This window comes from Bubalus kerabau, chromosome 5 (genome assembly GCF_029407905.1).
Source record: "Bubalus kerabau isolate K-KA32 ecotype Philippines breed swamp buffalo chromosome 5, PCC_UOA_SB_1v2, whole genome shotgun sequence".
Taxonomy (NCBI): domain Eukaryota; kingdom Metazoa; phylum Chordata; class Mammalia; order Artiodactyla; family Bovidae; genus Bubalus; species Bubalus kerabau.
This window is the reverse complement of record NC_073628.1, coordinates 40,019,511-40,038,564: the sequence shown is the minus strand read 5'-3', so window position 1 is coordinate 40,038,564 and position 19,054 is coordinate 40,019,511. Positions and strand designations below refer to the sequence as shown.

Here is a 19,054-nt window from a genome sequence, read left to right as displayed (position 1 = left end):
AGACCATTCAATGAAGAAAAGAAATGACTTTTCAACAATGGTATCAGGTTGACTTTTCAACTAATGGTGTTGGGATAACTGATATTAACAACAAAATGCAAAACAATGGCATTAACTCAAAATGGATCAAAGTCTAAAACTATAAAACTCTTAGAAGAAAACAGGAAAAACCTTATGATATCAGATTTGGCAATGATTTTTAGGATATGATGCCAAAAAGTATAGGCAACAAAAGCAAAAAGAGGTAAACTGGAAAAAATTTAAAACCTCTGTGCATCAAAGGACACAATCAATAGAGTAAAAAAGGAAACCATGAAATGGGAGAAAATATTTACAAATCATATATCTGAAGAGTGGTTAATATCCAGAATATGTAAAGAACTCCTACAACTCAAAATAACCCAACTAGCACTCCCCTGGTGTCACAGGGGATAGTAATCCACCTGCCAACGCAGAGGACACGGGCTCAATCCCTGGTCCAGGAAGATTCCACACGCCATGGAGTAACTAAGCCCCTTGGTCATAGCTACGGAGCCTGAGCTCTGGAGTCCTCGAGCCGCAACCATGGAGCCTTTGTATCACAGCTACCGAAGCCTGCACGCCCAGAGCCTGTGCTCAGCAGCAAGAGAAGCCACTGCCGTGAGAAGCCCTCACATTTGACAAAGAGTAGCCCTCACTCCCCACAACTAGGGAGAAAGCCAGTTAGCAGCAACGAAGACCCAGGGCAGCCACAAAAAAATTAATTATTAAAAAAAAAAACAAAAACTAAAAAATGAGAAAACCACTTAGCCATTTCTCTAAAGAAGATAAACAAATGGCCTTCCCCATCTGGCTCCTGTCTCAGAGAATCAAGCCTACCTTCCCAGGTATCCCCCAGGTTGACAGAGATCCAGCAGCTGCTCCCTCCCTACTGTCTAAAATGATGGCCTGGGGAGTCGGACCTTCCAGCCCCCCAGGTTTCCGAGGCTCAATCATACTCCCTTAGAAAATCAGCACACTGAGAAACATTAATCATTCTCCTCTCTCACAGATGAAATAGTTTTCCTACTGATCCTGGGCAGGAAGTTCTCTCAGAAATGATGTGTGTTCTAAGGTGATTCCTTTCAATCTTTCCGTTTCAGGGAAAGATCTTTCCATCCAGGGTTCCAGCCTGCATCCCAGGCACTTCTCCTCATGATGTGCCTGGTACTCAGACAACTTGGAAGTCATGTAATTCACCCTTAACACTGTGCAGAGAGAGAAACTGAGGCTCAGAGGGGAGATAAGCATGACCCAGAGGCACAAGCGGTCAAAGCCAGATTCAGGTCTAGAAGTCTGTGCAGCTGCCTGTCCCGCCAGACAAAGGGCAACCATGTCTTTTTAATACGACCAACACCGCACCTCCGAAGCCACCCAATAGTGCTACAAGACGAGGCTTTCAGGGTTTTCTTCTTCTGTGCTATGTCATCCGAGCAGGTTACCTATCTTGCTCCCTGATGAGCAACCTCTGTAATACCTTGTTGGAAATGCAGAATCTCAAGCTGCAAGCTACTGAATCAGAATCTGACTTTAACAAGATCCCCATTGGGTTTATATATACATTAAAATTTGAGGAAAAAGGATTTAAATTGTCTAAACCTTAATTTCTTTATTTGTTAAATGGGATAGTAGTACCTACCTTGTGACATTATTCCAAAAATTTATTTTTCCAAAATGTAAGGTATCTTGCAAGCAATAAGATGCCTTAGTTTGAAAGGTCAGAGATTCTCTTCAAGGAGGTTTAAAACTCAGCCATCTGGCAGCATTAAAAGAAAAGAAATCTCCATACACTACTTCAATTTAATTCAAATATTTTATAACTTACGGTCCTGATTACAGCAGAAGCTAGAATATAATTCAGATTAGGAAACAGTATGTTAGTAGTAGCAACAGTTGTTGCTCTTGGGCGAGATTGCCTGGGTTTTTTCCACGTCCTAGAAAGGCAACCTTGAGTAATGTATTTACCTTCACTAACCTCAGTTTCTGCATCTATAAAGTGAGGCTAAGAAGACATGGTGTGGTGATGAGAATTCAGTGAGGTCATCCATACAAAACACTTGGCACAGAGCCTGACACATTGTGCGTTTCCAGAGAAGGCCCGCTCGCGGCACCACCACCATCTTCATCACCATTAATCACAACCATGCTCCCTGGGACGCCACTCAACGACCGTGACTTGGGAAGGTCTCAGCACCAGTGCTCCTAATGAGAGACAGAACAGGAGCCTCTCCACCCCTGATGTGATTAATCAATCAAAAACTCATTCCCCTTCTATGTGCGCTCAGTCTCTCGGTCGTGTCTGATTCTTTGTGGTCCCATGGACTGTAGCCCACCAGGCTCCCCTCTCCATGGAATTGTTCAAGCAAGAATTCTGGAGTAGGGTGCCATTCCCTCCTCCAGGGGATTGTCCCAACCCAGGGATTGATCGCAAATATCGTGCATCTCCTGTATTGGCAGGCAGATTCTTTGTCACTACCGCCACCTGGGAATCAGAACCATAGTCCCTCAGTCGTGTCTGACTCTCTGTGACCACACGGACTGTAGCCCACCGGCCTCCTCTGTCCATGGGATTCTCCAGGTAAGAATACTGGAGAGGGTTGCCATTTCCTTCTCCAGGGGATCTTCCCAACCCGGGATTGAACCCATGTCTTCTGCATTGCAGGTAGATTCATTACCATATGAGCTAAAGCCCTCCCCTTCTATAAAGATATGCTTATCAGTGGCAATAGACATGCCTTCTCATATTTAAGTGTACGTCTCCTTCTCATATTTAAGCGTAAGCCTCAAACTCCTTACTAGTTCTCTTTGTCCTGAACAGTTAGGTAAAATTTTCTTTTTACCAAACACTTTGTAGGGAAAAACTCAAGGTGGTGATATGCAGCCTGCTAAAAGTCTTTTTCATCTCTTCCAACTGAGCCCAAAGAGCATTTCAGCAGTTCAACAGTTACATTCTGTTCAGAATCACTAACTAGTTTTTTACGAAGTTTTTTTCTAACTATCTTCAAAGTGAATTCTCCATAGGGGCTTTGCAGGATACTAGGATTCTAGTTGTCTAACTTATCTCCTACCCAGCAAATTAAACAAGAAGAGCTGCCTCCGTCTTTCTTATCAGAACAAGTTTCCAAAAAGAAGATTCAGTTCAGCCCACATTTTGGCATATACAGCATATTACCTCTGCACAACACTTAGGAAGCAATGGAGGCCCCGAGACCCCTGGTAATTTAGTAAATGGTAAATTTAGTAAATTTGCCCGAAGTCACACAACATGTCAGAAGGGGAAATACCTAGGTCTTAGAAAGTTCCAAGGTTGCACAGTCTAGTGACTCCCAACCCTTAACCCAGTATATTCTTCCCAATGTTTGACCTAATCTCTCCTGCTATAGCTCAAGTGTAATGACTCTTATCCTGCCGTCTACAGAGAAATCTTCAGGGATTCCTTTTTAGGTCTCACTCATCTTGGCCTTCACACAGGTATCTCCTTGGGAGAAATTAGTTCAACCCCATTAGAGCCTCAGATCCCACCATCTTTGATTGGCAGGAGGTGAACCAAACTGTGTGTGATGTGTCCAGTCCCTCAAGAGCTGGGTACAGAGCAGGGTGGCCTGCAAATTGGGAGCCCCCTGCAGGAACAATCTCGGTCTCTGAGCAACAGAGAGCACCGGGAGCCGTTACAGGCTCTGGCTTTTGTATTGCTCTCGACAATTTTCAAAGCACATTTACCATGTCCTACTGAGCCTGCCAACCATCCCATGAGAAGAGCAGGAGAGGAATTATGGAGCTTCCTACTTTCAGGTGAATAAAACGAGCCTCAGAAAAGTTAAACAATTTTTCCAAAATTACAAGACTAATGAGCAGTGAGGCTAGGATCAGTCAGAACCAAGACCAGATATTTTTTTTTTAATCTAAATTTATTTATTTTAATTGGAGGCTAATTACTTTACAATTTTGTATTGGTTTTGCCAAGACCAGATATTTTTCCCAGGCTTTCTCTCTCACACCTTGGAAATCAGAATGGATCCTGCCTTAAACTATTATTAGAAATGCTCTGATCATCTGTTGACACTTTAATGAGGAGGAGCTGGCTGAGAACAGAAATGACATAAACCTACTATTATGGAAACAATGACAGATTGTACTTTCTTGGGCTCCAAAATTACTGCAGATGGTGACTGCAGTCATGAAATTAAAAGATGCTTGCTCCTTGGAAGAAAAACTATGACAGACTTAGACAGCATATTAAAAAGCAGAGACATCACTTTGCTGACAAAGATGCATATAGTCAAAGCTATGGTTTTTCCAGTAGTCATGTATGCATGAGAGAGTTGGACCATAAAAAAGGTTGAACACCAAAGAATTGATGCTTTTGAATTGTGGTGTTGGAGAAGACTCTTGAGAGTCCCTTGGACTGCAGGGAGATCAAACCAGTCAATCCTAAAGGAAATCAACCCTGAATATTCATTGGAAGGACTGATGCTGAAGCTGAAACTCCAGTACTTTGGCCACCTGATGCAAAGAACTGACTCATGATGCTGGGAAAGATTGAAGGCAGGAGGAGAAGAGGGGGCAGAAGATGAAGATGGTTGGATGGCATCACTGACTCAGTGGACATGAGTTCGAGCAAACTTTGAGAAATAGTGAAGGACAGGGAACCCTGGTGTGCTGCAGTCCACGGGGTCCCAAAGAGTTGGCCATGACTTAGCCACTGAACTACGACACTGTCACGGGGGAAGCCTGAGGTGGGGTTGGATGAAGAAAAGGAGAGAAGAGAAGGGTTCCCAAACAAACATCTTGAGCTCCATTGTTTTATTGGAGACGAGATCTGACCAGGCCAAACAAACCCATCCGTAAGCTTTATGGCTTTGGTCCTAGACCAGGTCCCGGGGGGACAAACACTTTGTATCTCTAATGGCCCACAATCTTCTGGGCACAGAATAAATTCTCATACAGCTTCAGTGAATGAATGAATGACAGTAACTCCTGGCTTTGTCTTTCACAAGGTTATTGCCCTCCCCTTTAATTTTCTCTCCCTGCAACCTCTCCAATCTCTCTAGCCCAGGTCAGGGTGAGACTTCCTAATCAAGACAGGAATTATAGCCCAATAAAGGCCTCACCTTGGCCCATCACAGAGTGCAAGCAGCTCTGAGCCTGAGACAGCAATTTTCAGGTGAACCAAGCTAGCAGTCTTATTGCTCATTCCACTTGGACACATCAGATTTGACATTGTTCCCAGCAGAGGGATTGCTTGTTACAAAACAAAATGAAATCAATATCGTTTTATTAGCCATCCAGTGTAATAAATTTGCCCCAGATGACAGCCTCTACAGCTGATTCTTACCAAGCCAGGCTGCGTCTGAGATCTCAGAGCAACGTGTGCAAATGTTCTCCGTTCCTCCTGCTCTCTCCTCTCTGTCCTGGGCACAGTCACCCTGACCCCATCCTTAATCACTCTCAGTCTCTTAACCACACTTCCTGAATCCAGGCTCTTGCCCTCTGGCCTTTCTCCACCTGATCGGGACACTCTCTCCTTCCTGGGGCCTTCAGAGGCCTTTACAGCTTCTCTCTCTCAATTGATTTCTTCTCCCCACTGCTCCCGGTCAGCCCACAGGCCATGGAACCATTCTGCAGTCCGCACATGAGCACCCCAGCTTTGCACATGCTAGTCCCTCTGCCCAGAGTGCCCTTCCTCACTTCTTTACCAGAACTCCTACTCATACGTCAAGAACCACTTCCTCTGAAACGCCTTCCGCAAAGGCCCCCAGAGAGGCATTTGCTCACTTCTCCATGCCCTCTCAGTATTAACTCGCATCCTGACACCTGGCCCGTTATCTTTTAATTTTCATTTACTTGTCTCTTCTCCTATTTGTAAATTCCTCTGAGTATGAAGTATTATTCAACTTCCCATCCTTGCATCCATAGCAGGCACACAAAAAAAGCGTGTTGATGTGCAGGGAAAGAGTTACTGAGAATTGTCCAAATCTCTGGAGAACCCAGGAGCTATTGCTTGAGGAAATTCACAGGTTGCATGATGATAAGAAGGTTTCCTTGGTGGCTCAGTGGTAAAGAATCCGCCTGCCAATGCAGGAGTTGCCGGTTTGATCCCTGCATCAGGAAGATCCCCTGGAGAAGGAAATGACAACCCACTCCAGTATTCTTGCCTGGGAAATCCCATGGACAGAGGAGCTGATTACAGTCTGTGATTACAGATTACAGTCTGTGGGGGTCTCAAAAGAGTTGGACATGACTTAGTGACATAACAACAACAATGCTAGGAAGAGGTATTGAACATTAACACTCTCCTAAAAGTATGCAAATTTTTGAAACTAATCACAGAGTGATTAGTGAAGAGCTGACTCATTGGAAAAGACCCTGATGCTGGAAAAGATAGAAGGCAGGAGGAGAAGGCGGCAACAGAAGACAAGACAGTTGTATGGCATCACCAACACAATGGACATGAGTTTGAGCAAACTCCGGGAGTTGTTGATGGACAGGGAAGCCTGGCGTGCTGCAGTGCATGGAGTTGCAAAGAGTCAGACATGACTGAGCGACTGAACAACAAATAGCCAATCTATTTCAACATTTTAAATGTGCAAACTCTTTGGCACAGCCATTACACGTCTAGGAGTTCTTCCTACAAACATTCTCACATATGCACTAGGATATATCTACAGGAATCTTTGGTGCAGCTTTATTTAAAATAGAAAAAAAAAATACAACTTAAATGTCCATTAAAGGAACACCAGTTACAAGGAGACTGTTTTGGGACTTCCCTGGCAGTCCAGTGGTCAAGTCTCTGAGCTTCCTCTTAACAGGACACAGGTTCGATCCCTGGTCAGGGAACTAAGATCCTGCATAGCAAGTAGTTTGGCCAAAAGAAAAAATAAATAAAAGGAGAATGTCTTACCTAAGTCATTTAATATTACTTAGTAAGAAGAATGAAATAGAGCCATATGTACTGATTTGGAAAGATGTCTCAAGTATAACCAAAAAGTACTGCAGCACAATAGAAAAGAAATACACTAAATGGTTAACAGTGGTTATCTTTAGGACATGGTATTAGAGAATAATTTCATTCTGAACTCTATAGATTTCCCTACTTTTTTTTACTTCCAAACAAACGTTTATAATAAAATGAATGCGTTTTTTTTTTTTTTTAAAAAAAAAGCAGAAGTCTCCCTTCGCCTTCTCTCTAGAGTCCCAACTGAATGCTCCAGAGAATAAGCCCAGGACTATTCACAGGCTAGAAAAACTAGAACCTTCTCTGTGGGTGCTCCATGAGGGAGACACAGCTCCCAGCCCTGCTTTCTCCCAGCTGTCAATCACAGTCCCTCTTTTTCTGCTTCTCTGGGGACGTGGGGAGGGCTGAGCAGACTGGGTGCAGGTAAGCAGGAGAACTCTGACACCAAAAGCTGCCTCTGCCTCTCTCTCATCCCTCCAAGCCGCCTTGTTGAGACCAAGAGAACAGAAATATACTGCAGCTACACCATTTAGCAGCAGAAAGAGCCCTCTACCTTGACTTCCAGTGGCATCCTAGGCCCTGGGCAGGGTCTCCCACAGCAGGGAATTCTGCAGACAGGGAGGCTGGCCTGCCCAGGGCATGGCCTGCAGAAGGTAGGTGGGGACATAGCTCTTCGGAAAGGGAAAGGACAGGATAGTTGATGAATTCCATGAATCAGTAAATTGCCTAATCTAATCTTCCTCTTTGGGTGCGTGTCCTTTGTCTCTGTTTTAAACGATGGAAAAGGTAACGGGGTGAGACTGCTGTCAGCTTTGTTTCTACTAAATGACAGGATCCAGGTCTGGCATCACCAATATTCCAGAAGCCTAGGAAAGGACATTAAGCCAAAGCAGCCCCTCCTACTCTCCTGCTGTGTAAGCTCTAGGATCTGACCTGGGCTGAGAGGGCCTGAAAGATGCATATGTAGGAAATAAAAATAATTCTGGTTATGCTATATTATTAGTTCTAGTAATGCTATTACATAATAGCTCAATAAATATTTTTTTACATGGTGTCAAGCACTGTGCAAATGCTTTAAATGCATTTATCCCTCTTTAAAACAATCCTACAGAAAACACTATTATTATGCCAATTACACAAATAAGAACACTGATACTATATTAAATAACCTTCACAGCCTGTGATACTAGGACTGGTGTAGCCCCATCCTCAACCACTATACTCTAGTGGTTTATACTGAAGAATCTGAGCTTCCATGAGAGAAGCACAAAGATGAGCCCAAAATTTAAGAGTAAGCACACGTATTTACCTCCCCCTTAAAATTATATAAAACTGCAGGCGGTGGGGGTGGGGGGGTGAATAATAAATCAATTAACATGAGAAGCAGTACAGTATATTGGTTAGGCACACAAGTACTGGAGTCAGACTATCTAGGCTCATATCTCAGCTCTACCATCTATCAGCTGTGTGGCCTTGGGCAAATCGCTTAACCTCTCTCTGATCCTACTTAGTATAAACCTTACCCTCTGTGTGAATGTGCAAAGTATATATTATCTCATGTAATTCACGAAATCCTGTATGAGACATCTTCCGTTATACAAGTTCCATTGATTTATGTACCCGACTTCACTTTCGCTTTTCGCTTTCATGCATTGGAGAAGGAAATGGCAACGCATTCCAGTGTTCTTGCCTGGAGAATCCCAGGGACGGCACAGCCTGGTGGGCTGCCGTCTATGGGGTCGCACAGAGTCGGACACGACTGAAGTGACTTAGCAGCAGCAGCAGCAAGAAAGAAAAGTTCCCACCATTTTAATCCATGCATCCCAGTTTCACAGCCAATAAAATTAAAAAGAAAACGTGTCTTAGCATCAATGAAGAATGGTATTTTCATGGTAGAGATAAGAAAACGGAAGCTCACTCAGATGTAAACAACTTCTCAATTTCTTCTGCACTCTGTGTGGGTGGTTTCTCCTCTCATCTCCATCCCACGCCTAGAGCTGGTTTTGTTAGTTCATTTGCTTTTAATTAAGTTTGGGCATTAAAAAAAAAACAAAAAAACCACACCACACTTTTCCTACTAGAAGCATCCAATTTATTTTATTTATTTTTTTTAATTTTATTTTATTTTTAAACTTTACATAAATGTATTAGTTTTGCCAAATATCAAAATGAATCCGCCACAGGTATACATGTGTTCCCCATCCTGAACCCTCCTCCCTCCTCCCTCCCCAAACCATCCCTCTGGGTCGTCCCAGTGCACCAGCCCCAAGCATCCAGTATGGTGCATCGAACCTGGACTGGAAACTCGTTTCATACATGATATTTTACATGTTTCAATGCCATTCTCCCAAATCTTCCCACCCTCTCCCTCTCTCACAGAGTCCATAAGACTGTTCTATACATCAGTGTCTCTTTTGCTGTCTCGTACACAGGGTTATTGTTACCATCTTTCTAAATTCCATATATATGCGTTAGTATACTGTATTGGTGTTTTTCTTTCTGGCTTACTTCACTCTGTATAATAGGCTCCAGTTTTATCCACCTCATTAGAACTGATTCAAATGTATTCTTTTTAATGGCTGAGTAATACTCCATTGTGTATATGTACCACTGCTTTCCTATCCATTCATCTGCTGATAGACATCTAGGTTGCTTCCATGTCCTGGCTATTATAAACAGTGCTGCGATGAACATTGGGGTACACGTGTCTCTTTCCCTTCTGGTTTCCTCAGTGTGTATGCCCAGCAGTGGGATTGCTGGATCATAAGGCAGTTCTATTTCCAGTTTTTTAAGGAATCTCCACACTGTTCTCCATAGTGGCTGTACTAGTTTGCATTCCCACCAACAGTGTAAGAGGGTTCCCTTTTCTCCACACCCTCTCCAGCATTTATTACTTGTAGACTTTTGGATCGCAGCCATTCTGACTGGCGTGAAATGGTACCTCATAGTGGTTTTGATTTGCATTTCTCTGATAATGAGTGATGTTGAGCATCTTTTCATGTGTTTGTTAGCCATCTGTATGTCTTCTTTGGAGAAACGTCTATTTAGTTCTTTGGCCCATTTTTTGATTGGGTCAAGAAGCATCCAATTTACTCGAACAGCTCCAGGAAGGCCATGACTGTTTGGAAGATTAAGTTCTCTGTCTTTAAAGGCAACTCTAACGTTTCACATGACCTTAAGACAGGACCCCTCATGCAGACTATTTCGTGTGCACAGTAGGGCTTTCCCTTGTTCCCTTTCATGGCAAAAGTCTCAGGGTCTGGAGAAAACTGAACGGGCGCAGTTGAAAAGCAAAGCAGCATATCTTGGTAGGAAGCGTGTTTAATAGAAAGCCGCGTGCCTTGTTTTCTTAGGAGAGAGATCCGGAGACTTCCTTCCAGTTCTGACCTCCTCCTCGGTCCGCTAGGACTGGGGGAGCTCGTGGGGGAGCAGCTACTGCCCCCCAGCACCTTCCTTCCCCCTCAAGTTGGACCGAGTCCTAGAGGACATCTGCTCTACTTCTCAAGCTCTAATGAGGAAACTGAGGCCCTGCCGGTGGAAGGGACCCGCCGCCATCGCACAGTCCGCGGGATGATCACCGGATCTGGGCTCCGTCCCAGACCCGGGCTGGAGCCTGCCTCTGCCCCTGGTGCCGCATGACCTAAGGCAGATCCTCTAAGCTCCCTGGAAAAGCGCTGTAAGAGTTTCTCCTTGAACGCAGTGAGGATTAATGGATGCCTGACACACAGTCTGGCGTGCAGAACACAATCAGTATCATGTTTTATTTGCTACCTACAACTTCCTGTCATTTACTCGGGTTATGCCGCTTCACTTGTGCGGAGGAGGTTTGATGCCTCTTTAATACCGCAGCTCTTCACATAAAGGAAGAATGCAGTCCTGTTCCCCGGGTCTTTTCCAAGTTATGCTACACAGTCTCTTCAATCCTGTTTTCTGTGACATGATTTTTTGATACCTCATGGACCCAGCAATCCTCATTGAAAAATTCCATTTGAAGCTTTAAAAAAAATAATAATACATACTTCTAAAGAGTCATGGGACTTCCTTGATGGTCCAGTGAGGAAGACTCCACCTTCCAACGCAGGGGGCAAGGGTGCAATCCCTGGGATCTCAGATCCCATATGCTTTGGGGCAGCTAAGTCCACATACCACAACTACTGAGCCCACACGCCGCGAGTAGAGAAAGCTCGTAAGCCGCAAGGAAGACCCATCACAGATAAAACTATTTTCAAAAATTAACATAGAAAAATTGACAGGTCATGAAAATATATTCACAGCATGTATTAGAGGAAGGATTACTATCTCTCTAGTAGATTAGTGAAAAATCCTATACCATATACGACATACAGAATTTTTTTTTTAATTTGAGCCCAATTAATAACTGGATAAAGAGTATGAACATGAAGTTCATACAAAAGGACTTACAACTAGTAAAAAAGTATCTAGAAAAATAATCAACCTTATTAATAACCAAAGAAATAAAGACTAAAATGATTGTGAGGTGCTATTCTAAATGTAAAATTAGAAAAGAAAAAAATGGGTTTTGTCATGATAAGATCTAGTGTTTATTAGGCTACAGGGAAACTGGTACTTTCAATAGTGCAACTGCCAGAATAAATTTATACAACTTATTTATAAAACAATTTGGCAATATATCTAAGGAGCAATAATAAATGTATACACTCTGATCCAAAAATGTCAATTCTGGTAATCTGTCTTAAAAAATGTAAACATTTTATATTGTTTATGAAAGAAGGCTCAAAGTTTCTGTACCCACATGAGAAAATGGTGACCATGAAGAATTTATATTAAGCAGTTAATAAACAGATAATATTACATTTTTTTTAAGTAGGCTATAATTGTATATACACTGTTGTTAAATGGCAATTATGCTTTAAAGAAAAGAATTCCTAGGAAAAAATATTGCAAATAAATAATGTAGATAATTGTTTTCTTGAGATAGTGGAATTCTTTTGACTCTTTTTTTTTTTCACCTCAGCTGGGAGAACATGATAACTATACTCTGAGAGGCTGCAACTGCCGTAATATCTAACACCTCTGCAGGAAAATTCAGTTAAGTAAATCTCTGCTTTGACTAAGGAGCTTTATCAAAGGGATTTTAAAAATAACAATAATGCATTTATTTCAAAAGCAAATGCTGCCAAAAACAATTTCCCTAAAACCACTTCACTCCAGTATCTGGAGGCTGGTAAAAACATATCAGTTCAGGAAGGATGCATATATATTTGTATAAAAAGATGTCATGGCTATTTTCATTTGGGAACAGATCTTGCAGCAGTTGAAATTATAAATCTGTGCTGTTTTTACCCAAAGAAGATAAAAATATTAAAAGGACAGCCAGGGTAAGATCCTGTTAGGAATAACTTCCCAACCAGCTCCTTGAAAACATTTTGCTTTACTTATTTCATTTGCTGACTGTGGTGGAGCGTGTCTGAAAAACTAGTGGGAACTCTCATTCTAATTATGACCATAGTTAATTATAAAACTATGAGCAAGCTATTTAACTTCACTAAACCTCAGTTCTCTCATCTGTAAAATGGGGATGAGAATACTTAGTTATAGAAGTATCACAAGAAAGAAATGAAAAAGGGTATGTATTTTCTTTTTTAATTCTTATTTTTTATTTATTTTTAAGTCTTTGGTTAATCTTGTTACCATACTGCTTCTGTTTTTATGTTTTGGGGGGGTAGGGGGTTGGCCAAGAGGCATGAAAGATGCTAGCTTCCCTACCAGGGGTTGAACCCACACCCTCTGAACTGGAAGGCAAAGTCTTAACCATTGGACCACCAGGGAATCCCAGAGGGTATGTATTTTCAACAACCTATCAAAGCAGGTGGTTGGACATAGTATCCCATCCTCCTACCAACACACAAGACTCCTGAGGGAAATAAGTGTGCGGCAAAGTCTAGCTGAAGAACATGCTTTGCTGCTGCTGCTGCTGCTGCTAAGTCGCTTCAGTCGTGTCCGACTCTGTGCGACCCCATAGATGAGACTGCAAACATGAATGCAGACTGGGCCATACTTTGTCTACACAGCCTGGATCATGGGTTCAAAGTGAAAACAAGCAGGACCTTATGGAGGTTTCCCAGGGACCAAGCTTTGTAGAAAAGTTTGTTTATAGAAAACCTTTAGCCTCCTAAGCCTTCCTCAATTTCCAAAGAGCAAATTTAATCAGAGAAGTGAGAAAAAGGCAGAAATGAAGGAAAATAGTCAAGCAAGAGAAAATAGAGTTTTAGCCATAAAGCAAAGTCAAGGACCTTTAGTCCCTCCTCAAGGGCTAAAGATAATATCCTAAGCCATGCCCTTGAGTTGTTTGCAGATACTCAAACCCCCACAAGGAGGAGAAAGTGAACTACATGCTGGGACTCCCCAGGTGGCACAGTGGTAAAGAATCCGTCTGCCACTGCAGGAGACACGGGTTCCATCCTTGGTCAGGAAGTTCCCCCTGGAGAGGAAATGGCAACTCACTCCAGTATTCTTGCCTGGAAAATCCCATGGACAGAGGAGTCTGGTGGGCTACTAGTCCATGGGGTCACAAAGAGTTGGACATGACTGAGTGCACACACACACACACACACACACACACAACCACCAGCACATAGACCCCAGACCCATTGGAACCAGAAGGTGGATGATGTTGACATCAGAAATACTACCCAGTTACCTCACCACCAAGCAACCAGAAGAATGTCCACCAGCTGATCAGGCACCCTGAAACCCTCTCCCTCAACTTTCTTTTAAAGTCCTTCCCTGAAAACCATTGGGCAGTTGGGGTCTTCTGAGCCTGAGCTGCCTGTTCTCTTTGCTTGGACCCTTGTTGAGTCAAAGTCTTAGCCGCTTAGACAAGTGACAAGTTGGCCCTGTTATGCTCTGCTGCTCACCAGCTCTGAGACCTTCAAGGAATTCATTAACGATTCTGTTTTTGCTTCCTCTTTGTAAAATTAAAAGAACAGAGTCCCTGTCTCACCAGGATTTTGTAAGGAGTAAATGACCTAATGCACGTACAGTTCTTAGAACGAAGCCTGGTTTGTGGGACACACTCAAGATGCTGAGCTGCTGTTACTCTCTTCTCCATCACTGTCTCTTGTTTGTATCCCTGTTCATGTCTTCCCCCCTGCCGAGAATACCCTGCCTGACCTTTGACGCCTGCCGGCTCCTGCACATCCCTCAAGATTCAGCCCATCGTTGCCTTCCCCTGCGAGTCTTCTCTCATCCCAGGCTTTTCTGAGGTCGAGTTCCCCGTGCGTAGCTCCGTCACAGCGCTCAGCCACTCTGCTTGTCTGTGCCCTGACCCTCTGTGGACTGGGACCTCCTCCAGCACTGGGACCAGGTGGAGAGATTCTGTTGTTTCTGACTCTGAACCCTGCCTGAGCCCTGCACATCCTCTCAGACTGCCCCTGGACTTCCACTTTCCAAACTTACTCCCCAAATTCCAGCTCCCACACGTATCATCACAGCTCCTGCCAGAGACAGGGAATCCAAGAAGGCTTGTGAAGGGAGGTCCTTCTAGCTGGGAAGCTCCCTTACAGGGAGCTTATCTTCCTCCCACAAATGTTCACCGAGCACCACTCAGAGCATCTTATGAAGAGTGAAATGAGAACAAGGAAACGTTTCGTGAGGTGAAGGATTTTTCAGGCTACTGTGACCCACCACACTCCACGCCACAGTCAGCTTGACTCCCACCAGGACAGCACAAACACGTCCCACCAACTCTACCCTATTTCTTCATAACAAAGACTCTTACTCATTGCTGACCGCCATGCAAGGGATACCTGGAATCTTAACCCTATGCAGCTGTTGGGGACAAGAACACTACTGTTTTAAAGATTCTGAGGACTTGCGGCCATTCCAACTTTGTCTCCTACTAATCTCTTCATTTACCCTGAGGCTCAGACGCATCTAACCCTTACTAGCTCCAAAACGTGGTCTGCCCTCTCCCCATGCACCCTCCCCACTCTGACCATCCACACTGCTTTCCGGCCACATCAAAATCAACCAAATGCAGCACCAACAACAAAAAAAACTTCAGTCGATGCGTACAGATGGGATGGACTTCTCCACATTCGTATTATGGACACTTTTGTCATTGACAGATTTTAATGCTCTCCATTTCGAACAGTTTCAAACTACCCTGAGGTCCAAGACAGGGTAAACTTGGAGTTTTTCTGAGGATAGAATTTGAATCACAGTTGCTGTGAGTCTGGAGTACAGGAAAGGATCATGGAATCAAGAGGCTGGTGAGAGGGTTTAGCGTGAACAAGATCCCGGAGGAGGAAGGGGACAGACCGTGGTGGTGACCCCTGTCCACTCTCGCCTTTATCTCACTCTCTTAGAGAAGGGGTGGGTAAAGGATTAGAGTCTAGTCCCTGAACCCCAGAAAAGGAGTCTGGAGGCATCAGGAGAGGTAGGCCAGGTCCTCTAAAACGGGAAAGAGGAAGGCCGAGTAGGGAGGATGGCCAAAGACCCAGGGGCAGGGCTGGTCACCGATGACTGGAGACCAGGGCTCAGGCACAGCTGTCAAGCGGGAGCTCGAGACCTCGGGAGCCAAGCATGCTCTTTGTCACGTCTACCAACTGAGCCTGATGTTTCGGTTGTATTAATATTCTTTCTGAATTCTGTGGGGGAGTATGAAGCTATAGAGGAGTTCTCAAGTTCAGAGGTCCCAAAGGCCTTGGCACTATCCTGTGAAATGAGAGAATCTTAGTGGATTCGGTGAACACCTCCATCACACTAGCCATCACCTGGGGGTGTTGGGGATTCTGCTTTTTCCTCTACTAGAGGGGCCAGGGGCTTGGTCCTGGTGGTCCTTGTAGCTATCTTTGGAACCACAGGTCAAAGTGGAGCAATGATGGCTTTTGACTTTTGGGCCAGGCCGATTTGCTCATGAGTAAAATCAAATTAAAAGATGTGTGCTCCATGGAAGGAAAGCTATGACAAACCTAGACAGCATATTAAAATGCAGGGATGTCATTTTGCTGACAAAGGTGCGTATAGTCAAAGCTATGATTTTTCCAGTAGTCATGTATGAATGTGAGAGCTGGACCATAAGGAAGGCTGAGCACTGAAGAACTGATGCTTTTGAACTGTGGTGTTGGAGAAGACTCTTGAGAATCCCTTGGACTGCAAGGAGATCAAATCAGTCAATCTTAAAGGAAATTAATCCTGAATATTCATTGTGAGCAACTTCACTTTCACTTTTCACTTTCATGCATTGGAGAAGGAAATGGCAACCCACTCCAGTATTCTAGCCTGGAGGATCCCAGGGACGGTGGAGACTGGTGGGCTGCCGTCTATGGGGTCGCACAGAGTCGGACACGACTGAAGCGACTTAGCAGCAGCAGCATTCACTGGAAGGACTGAAGCTGAAGCTCCAATACTTTGTCCACCTCATGTGCAGAGCTGACTCATTGGAAAAGACTCTGATGCTGGCAAAGATTGAGGGCAGGAGGAGAAGGAGGTGACAGAGGATGCAATGGTTGGATGGCATTACTGACTCGATGGACATGAGTTTGAGCAAACTCTGGGAGATAGTGAAGGACAAGGAAGCCTGGTGTTCTGCTGTCCCTGGGGTTGCAAAGAGTCGTCTATGACTCACTGACCAAACAACAACAACAAAAAATAAATTCAAGCTGGCTTGTGGATCTTTTCTCATCAGCGTTTGGACTTGCAGAAAAAGTCCAGAGAAAATTCAATCAGTCTCTGGTAGCCAAAGCCAGATGCAAAACTTCAGAGCTGTCAGAGGCTGTTTTCCTCCCATTAAAAAGAAAAAAAAAAAAAAAGCCAGATTGCTACTAAATAATCATAATAACAACTAATACTTTTTAAGTACCTTCTATGTACCAGGCACTATACCAAGTCCTTTATGTGCATGTAGTCCATTTAGTCCATAATCTATTTAGCCCTTACAACAACCCCAGGAGGAAACAACGTGATTATCTTTTTGTTTACAAAGAAGGAAACTGAGACAAAGCAGGGTTAAGTAACTTGCTCATTATCACATAGCTATTAAGGAACAAAGCTTAAGGTCGTTTGGCTCCAGAATCCATTATCATAGCCTCTATTCCATGGGTCCCCGCCTCCGGGCCACAAACCTGTACTGGCTCCTTAGGAACTGGGCGGCACAGCAGGAGGTGGGCGGTGGGTGAGGGAGAGAAGCTTCCTCTGTATTTACAGCTGCCCTCCATCGCTCACAGCACCACCCCCAACCATGGAGAAATTGTCCTCCACAAAATTTTGTCCCAGGTGCCAAGAAGGTTGGGGACTACTGCCCCGAGTCTGTTAGAGAAGGATGCATGACACGGCTGGTACTCAAGGGGAATTTCTACCACTAGCAACAAAAAACTGTCTAGCAAAGATAGTATAAGCCCAGCATGGAGTCTGGTGTCCACCAGCAACCTTTGTACTCTGCCTCTTCCTCTTCCTGTCTCGACAGGGCAGCCAATGTGAGATCCCACTTCCAAATGAAATCACACCCTTGTGCTCCGGTGCTCAGTCAGGTCCCACTCTTTGCAACCCCATGAACTGTACCCTCCAGGCTCCTCTGTCCATGGGATTCTCAGGGCAAGAAGACTGGAGTGGGTTGCCATGCCCTCCAGGGGATTTTCCTGACCCAGGGATCGAACCCGAGTCTCTTGAGTCTCCTGCATTGGCGGGCAAATTCTTTCCTACTAGCTTTGAAGCCCTCCAGTCTCCTCCCGGAGCCCTAGGAGAAAGTCGAGACCTCTCTGTGCAACACACAGGATCCTTCGGGGTCTTGCTCCTGCTTCATTTCTCACCATTCCCTTGCCTGCTTCCCATGACAATCTACAACTAAGGGGAGAAAAATTCCTGGGCTCCCACACAGTGTCTCAATCCCACAACCATTTAATTTATTTTTTACTGAAGGATAATTGCTTTACAGAATTTTGCTGTTTTATGTCAAACATCATGAATCAGCCACAGGTATACATATATCCCCTCCCTTTTGAATCTCCCTCTCATCTCCCTCCCCATCCCTCCCCTCCAGGTTGATATAGAGCCCCTGTTTGAGTTTTCTGAGCCACACGGCAAATTCCCTGTTGGCTGTCTATTTTACATACGGTAATGTAATTTTCCATGTTACTCTTTCCACACATCTCACCCTCTCCTCCCCTCTCCCCAGGTCCATAAGTCTATTCTCTATGTCTGTCTCTCCACTGCTGCCCTGTACATAAATTCTTCAGTACCATTTTTCTAGATTCTGTTTATATGTGTTAGAATACTCAGTCCCACAACTGTTTTAGCTAAATTCACCCAAACTGCTTGGGGCTTCCCCAGTGGCACTAATAGTAAAGAACATGTTTGCCAATCCGGGAGACATAAAAGATGCAGGTCCAATCCCTGGGTTGGGAAGATACCTTGGAGGAGGGCATGGCAACCCACTACAGTATCCTTGCCTTGAGAATCCCATGGACAGAGGAGCCTGGTGGCTGCAGTCCATGGGATCCCAAAGAGTTGGACACGACTCTTAACAAGTGACTTAACAAGCACGCACCCCAACTGCTCACGAGTCATTCTCAGGATTGGTGTCCACCTTGGGTCCTGCTCTCTTGGCTGGTTTTTGCAGCTTCCCTGGTGGCTCAGAGGTTAAAAGCGTCTGCCTGCAATGCAGGAGACCCAGGTTCGATCCCTGGGTTGGGAAGATCCCCTGGAGAAGGAAATGGTAACCCACTCCAGTATTCTTGCTTGGAGAATCCCATGGACGGAGAAGCCTGGTAGGCTACAGCCCACGGGGTCGCAAAGAGTCAGACACAACTGAGCAACTCACTTTCTTTCTTTCTCCAGATACAGTGAGCCTGACAACAGAGCTCACGACCTTAGCACTGCCAGATGAGGACTGCTCACCTGGAAGACTCCCGGACACTGTATCCACGTCATTTCTGCCCACTGTACCTCCCCTACCTGGGATTCCGCTGCCTAACCGAGGTGACTATGAGCTAGGGCCCTGCACAGTGCCTGGAGCACAGCAGTTGCTCAGCGTGTGATATCTTCCTTCCTTCCCCTCGTCCCCACGGGGGAGCCCTATAACTGCAGTGCGCCCTCATC

At 44.6% G+C, this 19,054-nt stretch overlaps 1 protein-coding gene and 1 non-coding gene across 2 annotated transcripts in view; both read left to right on the top strand.

Annotated features, from left to right (window-relative positions):
- The window catches only part of CCDC90B (coiled-coil domain containing 90B), a 149,646-nt gene that overhangs the window by 93,341 nt on the left and 37,251 nt on the right, over positions 1-19,054 (top strand). The gene's annotated exons all lie outside the window — the stretch shown is intronic.
- TRNAC-GCA (transfer RNA cysteine (anticodon GCA)) lies at positions 18,578-18,650 on the top strand. Its single transcript has one exon. It is a non-coding gene; the product is annotated as a tRNA-Cys (tRNA).